Consider the following 6874-nt stretch of genomic DNA (forward strand, 5'->3'; position numbering starts at 1 on the left):
AACTGGAATCATAGTGCTATAATTGTATAGTGTGAAAGGGCCCTGCTCTCTGCATCTGCGAACCTTAGCTATCAAGACTAAATCTTGATATAATTTGCATAGTCTCAGGTTGAGATCTCATTCTAGGTCCCATCAGTGCACAATGGAATTCAGGGATCTAATAAAAGATATGTCACCAACCAACTCTTAGCTGCTCTCTCTGAAACATTCTCCAGTGTTGGGGGGAAGAGCCATGACATGGCTCTCAGATCTCAAGAGAGTCCTGCTCACCATTACCTGCAAACACCCCACTTCAATATGACAAAAGATAAATGCAAATTCACACACCGCTCACTCTGGGGGAATCTGTTGTATTTTTCGTGTCTCTCATAGCTGTTGAAGTGGAAGATGCATTCGATGAAGTGCTGGGAGAACATCACTGGATTCCTCTTGAGCAGGAGGTGGGCCAAGCAGAATTTGGCTAAGCTGTGTCAGAGATCAAGGAAATAAAAATCTCTCTGAATGTCTGCTCAGTTAACTTTTAAAAACATGGGCTACATTTTGAGTAGAGCAGAAAATACATTACGAAGAATCAGATTTCTCGCATCCTGAGCAAGACTTTTTGTTGCAACTGCTTATATCCAAACAAGCATTGGGTGCAAAATTTGTCATCCTGAGACCTAAGCATTTGTGTTGTTTGTTTTTAAAAAAGAGAAAGGTCCTAGCCCTTAATAAGGGAGTGAAAACATTATTGCCATCACCACTCTCGCTCTCTACCTCAGCTAGACTCATGTGGCAAATATATACAAACTCACTCCATTTATATAAAGTGTATGTCAGGTAATTCAATATTACTGGTGCAAACAAAATTTCATTTTTGGCCAATTCAAATTTTGGCCATAGTAAGTGACACTTCCAGGAAATGAAAGAGTTCTGTAAGAGTTCTTTTCTGTAAAAGAAGTGGTTATCCCTCATTTAATTATGATCACAATGTAACTTTGGCCCCATAGAGACAAGTCAAAATAAAGCTGCTTCAGGCCACTTTGGAGGTATGCTGTTTAAATGATGCGTGTGTCCTAAGAGTCCGGAAGCCATGCCAATGCCACAATCCAGTCCTAAGGACTGGAGCTCAGCTTTTGGTGCAGCTTCCGGACTCTTGGGATGCATGCATCATTTAAACAGCATACCTCCAAAGTGACCCGAAGCAGCTTTATTTTGGCCTGTCTGTATGGGGCCATAGTAATACTCTGTTAAGAAAGAACTAATGATATGTAATTTGTGAATTGTAACACCCAAGCTATTTTCCCCCTCTTTCACATAGTTCACAATAGCCTGACTAACAGACATTTAATCTTTTTCTTGAACAAGGCAAGGCAATGACCACCAACAAATACCTGAGGATTAGCAATATTATTGACAGCTTGCACTTAGCAAATGACCAAATGAGTGACACGAAATGAAACAAGAGTGTGTCTCCTGTTCCAGCCCTTCTCAGATTAGAGCCTTGTTTAGAAGCGACATTGTTTTAGAAACACACAGTCTATTTTTATGCTGCTTCCTTACCCAGGACTCCTTTGAGAAGCTTGCAGGGCCATCCTGCAATTTTGCTTCTAATTATAATTCAACATAATTAAAGAGAAAAATAACTCAATTGAACAGTAAACACCGACGGTAATTACAGCGTTAGTGATAATTAACCAGCAGTCACTCATGCTAGCAAGATCTTATTAAGAGATCTGGTCTTCCCAGGCTGAGTCTCAGCTTGGAATCGATGGTGATTAGGAGCATTTTTTAATACAATGTCTCACCCCCTATGTGTGAGTATTTATTGAGAATGCCCTGGTAATAGCTGGGCAGATTTTAGGCACAATCCCGATGAGCTCCCCAGGAAGAGAAGTTCATTGCAACTGTCTCAAAATAAACATGAGACAGGCTGCTAGAGAGAAAATGAAAGCTCCTGGTTGAAGAATGGCTATGAGATGGAAGAGAAAAATTAAAATTGCACAGTGTTAAAAATTAACGACCAATAAAAATTACGGAATGTAGTGGCGCAAGATGTGGCAACAGTGATTAACTTGGGGGCTTTAAACAAAGTGTAAGTTAAATACTTGAAGTGGGGAGGGTGGGAACCCATGAGACACATTTAACTATGCTTACAAAATGCAACCCTTTTCTTCAGAGACAGACTATCACAGTACTGACTGTGAGAGACAAAGGAAATCTAGGCTGCTGTTTTCATTTAGAAAACATTTAGAAACACCTACATGGTCTCTTGGGGGGAAAAAAGTGTGACCAGCCGCTTAAGTAACTGAAACATGAATCAACTTAGGCACCAATTTAACCTTGCCCAGCCTTGGGCCTCAAACACACTGATAAAGTAATGATAGTCTTCTTTTTCCAAAATCCACAGCAGTAAAGTGCAGGCCTGGGAGACTGTTTCTGCAGTTCTCAATCCCCTCCAGACTCTCTGGACTGCCCTTCTTCTATCCTTCCTACCAATGAACTACAATTCACTTTTAAAACATGTTGCAATCTACTCCATATTTTAAAAAGTAATGAGGGTAGAAGGGCTTTAGCCCTTCCCTGTCTTGTGAGCCTGAATGCATCCCCTTACAGCATACATGCTACCAGCAACGTATACATATCTGGTGCCAAATATGGTTTGGGAATGAAAATATCGGGCACATGTAGGGAGGAATCTTCACTGGGAGGAAAGAAGGGGAAAGGCTAAAGTTCCCCTATTCCCCTACTGCAGGGCCCAATCTGGATCAGGATCTTTGCACTTCTTGGCTTTACTTTGCGAACGAAGATTCAGGAAGGACTCATCCGTGCTTTCTACAAGCGCATTGATGATGCTGGATGTATCCTTCCAGCCTGTGCAATGGATTTTTCTGGTGGAGAGCAGCGTGCACAGAACTGGCCTCACCCTTTAAACCAGAGGTTCGACTGCTGAGGCCTTGACAAGCATGGACAGTGGCAGCGAGGTCCTCGGGTCGTAGGTTTGATTAGAGTTTCCTTCTCTTAGATGGTTGACCTTACAGGATTAGACGAGCACCATCTGCCCGGATTTGGGATTAGTTTTCCTTCTCCTAGGATGGTTGCCATAAGGCTAGAGAGCCCATCCTGCCCTTTGGCGCTCTTGGTTAGACCCTTCGGTTGTGACCTGTCTGGCGTGGGAGGCCCTACCTGTGGCTATTATACCACCGCCAGCAAAGCTCACAACTTCATTAGGGTACGCAAGCCTCTCCCCCACACAGTCAGAGCATAGCTGGAGGGGAATAGGAGGCCAGAAGATGACAGTTAAGGAGGGAGGAGCCTCTTTCTTCAGGCTAGCCCTGATGGAGCTGGGCCTGCCTGATCACTCCCTCTCAGGCCGGAAGATGACAGTTATGGAGGGAGGAGCCTCTTTCTTCAGGCTAGCCCGTTCACCTTTGCACTTACTTTAGAGTAAAAGGCTTACATGAGTTTCTGTGGCTACTTTGGCAGGTGCAACACACAGATTCCTGTATGTCTTGTGCCCCTATACTCTCTAGCTGCAATGAGGAATGAGATCCTGGACCCATATGTCCAAAACAACCAAGAAGAGACTGTCCTCCACATACCAAAAACATGCCTTTAACAATAGAAAGTGGATTGGGGGATGGAATTCTGCTGAGGTTACTGTTAAACTCATTTCTTCAAACAAATCCTGCAGATTTTATCTTCTTGGCTATCTAAATGAAGAAAATCTGCCACAAACTGCTAAGGATCTGATTGATGGAAAGGGATTTTAGACTGAAGGAAAGAGAGCCAGAGGGCAATAAGGATCAGCAGCCCACACAGATGGGCTCTGAATTGCAAACTTATGTTACAATTAATGTCTAGGGTAGGAAAATTACAAAGATATATGGTGAGTTTAGGAAGAGTTGAATTTTTATCTGCTGTCTTAAAAGAATCCCAAAGATTCACCTTCTGGGGTTGTAAGCATTTTGAATGGACAACTCAAAGATTAGTATGATACTGTTCATTCTGAAGTATAGAAACCAAGGATCTTGCCAGCATCTTTTAATATCCCAGCTTTGTTTCAGTATATAGCCAGTTATAAAGTACCACTGAATCACCTTTTTTCAAGTGATTGATTTTCAGAGTTGATGCAGATTAACCCCTTGCTATGCCACCTAGAGTTTCTATGCAAGGGATAAGGCAAGTCCAGGAGGTCCGATGGCACTTTCTACCCATGGAAACCATCTTCCAAGAATTGGAAGGTCCCTTCTGGTTAAGAAGTCCACACTTCTAGCTCAACCCCACCAGAAAGATTGGGGATAAAACACGTTGCAAGACAGGATGCTTTATTTTAGAGGAGCACCTGATGTTAGAGGCGGAATGTGATGCTGGATGGTTTCTGGAAAAGGATTTCCCCCCCCTGTTTTACTTATTCATTGCAAAACGATTTTGGCAATAGGGCTTTGGGGGTGAGGGAGTTTTATGATTCCCATTTTGTGCTATGAAGATATTTAATTGGGGAGAATAAAAATATTAAGACTCCTTTGGCCATCTAAAAATGTGCCTTCTGTTAAGCCGGCTAAAGGTTTAGAAAATAATTGCAACCACTTTAAGAACCACGAAATGCTGTCATAGAATAGGGTTTTTTCTCTTTGCACCTTTTATGCTTGCCTCTTATAAAATGCACATGTAAATGGTCTTAAAATCAAGCAAATCCACTTTTTCTCAAAAACTACAGTTTTTGCTAATACGGACACTGAATTGATAGACTCCAGATCACACTATCACTCAACTAAGATTTCTTTGTCCAGTGGACATCCCTAACATAAATAAAACTGCAAATGCAAAGATGGATCTTTTTTACACACACACACTACAATTTTTAAAAGCCACACTATTGCTGAGGGGGAAATTTGCAGATAAAATGATGCAATATCTCCATCTGCTGGAGCAACAGAGGAAACCCAGAAGCTGGAAGTTTGCCCATCCCCAACTGTAAAGACTAAGCAGTTATTGTTTTAAAATAGAAAAAGAAGGCATGCAGAGGGAGAGAAGGAAGATATGAATGCCAGTCTTGTAAAGTTAGGTTTTAAAGTTTCTGAAAAAAATTCATAAATCTTGAGGATCAGACATATGTCTTTTATGACAGCTGTTATTTGCTGGATGATATCTTCATCCAATGTGGATTTGTTGCTGGGAGAGACTGTTGAATAGTTTGGGGGGAAATGGAGTTATCCAACTGCTGAAGCTGCTCTCAAGACCAGCTAACAAAACGCATAGCTAGAGATCTGTCTTATGAGGAAGTCAACTTCAACTCTACCCTCATCCTGGTTCAGCAGGGTTCTTCTTTACCTGGCGATGTCCTGATCTGGGTCCACCAAAACACTGACAAATCTGAAGAAAAGCGATCCTCTCCATTTCACAAATTCTTCCTAACAGCAACAAAAGAAAAGAAAAGAAAGAAAAGGAAAGAAATATGGCTTGATCACTACTTAGGATGACTACCAAAAATAGCAGCAGGCTCCCATGGAAAAAAAAACCACAGGGCACACATAAACCTTGCAGCACCCATGAGAAAACTTTGACCTTCCCTTATTTACAGCCTCTCAAGTTATATATTATTATCAGGAATTATGTGTATTAATTGCCAAGTGAATAGGGCAATAATAAATGAGTAGGGCTGTGCCAGAAAGCAGATAACTATTACCTGTTTTGTGGCCTCAGAAGCCCCTTTTGGGAAATTCTCAAAGCCTCAGGACCTCCTCAGAAATTTTTGGAAAAAAGTAACTGTATTTTTGGCCAAACCCCAAGAAAAATAAGGCAGTTTGTCAGTTTGCCCTTGTGAAAAGATTAGCCATATTTCACCCAACTGAGAACTGTAAGTGATATGGGGGTATAGATCCTCCCACTTTCCAGCACCCTACCCATTTTAAGATTTTGGACATCAGGGAAACACCCTAATGTCTATCTGCTTCCCTCACCTGTAAAAGGTTGGTAAGGAGGATGAGTGTCTGTTTCCGAATGAAAGGCTCTGGATCCTTTAAGCAGACGGATATGTCAGGGATGTACCTGTCCACCATGGTGGTATAGCGGATGCAGAGGTCACACATCACAATGACAACATTGTTGCGAATGGCCATATCCTGGCACACCTCAAGTTCTCGAGCCAGTGCCGCAATGCTCTTCTTTGCCAGGTCCTCATGCTGCAGACAAAGTTTACCTATCACAGAGCAAGGATGGGAGGGTTAGAACTGGCTACTCACCCTGTTGATGGAAGCAAAGAGACTCCAGATGGGAGAAAACACATTTCTAATTATTGCAAGAATGGTGCATTGGACACCTACTACGAAGGGCCATTCATGTCGGCGGCTAAGTCCCAGTGCTCAGCCAGGCCAGGTCAGAGGAACATGTGCCTAGAGTTTTCTGCCGTTATAGTGCTCTTGGCTCCAGCCAAGCAGAAAAGCAGAGTACTGGAACCACATAAAGAAAGGGAAATATTCATATACAAACCCATGGCCTCCAATAGAAAGGAACAGATTAAAAATTTCACCAAATATTAAAACCCATCTGGCTGGGTCTGAATGTTTCTTCTGCAGACAAGAATGGATCTTCTAACTTCGTATCCAACAGACTATTCTCTGCTTGTGTGGAAGAAGGCACCCACAATTAAATATGCCCAAGCTTGATGAAACCTAAAGTATGGAAAGTGGCTGGAAACCACCTGTAGCATCAGCTAAAGAGTACTGGTCAATAAAGGTAAAAGGTGCTAGAAAGCACTGAAAGACCTCTTCTGGGCCACACAAAGGAGGAACTGGTGGGAAGAGTCAAGGGTATTAGCTGTAGTTATAGCTAATATCACATGGCTCCACCACCACATTCAGAGAATAATAATTGATTGTTGTTTCAGTTAAAA

General features: G+C 42.2%; 1 protein-coding gene and 1 long non-coding RNA gene across 4 annotated transcripts in view; both read right to left on the reverse strand.

The window, feature by feature from the left end:
* The window catches only part of LOC121933588, a 31311-nt gene that overhangs the window by 4515 nt on the left and 19922 nt on the right, over positions 1 to 6874 (reverse strand). The window lies entirely within an intron of this gene.
* LOC121933589 lies at positions 333 to 6178 on the reverse strand. The gene is made up of 3 exons (XR_006104556.1): positions 6031 to 6178; positions 5314 to 5393; positions 333 to 465 (listed from the first exon to the last, which is right to left on the reverse strand). It is a non-coding gene; the product is annotated as an uncharacterized LOC121933589 (long non-coding RNA).

The sequence above is a fragment of the Sceloporus undulatus genome, chromosome 6 (assembly GCF_019175285.1).
Source record: "Sceloporus undulatus isolate JIND9_A2432 ecotype Alabama chromosome 6, SceUnd_v1.1, whole genome shotgun sequence".
Lineage (NCBI taxonomy): Eukaryota > Metazoa > Chordata > Lepidosauria > Squamata > Phrynosomatidae > Sceloporus > Sceloporus undulatus.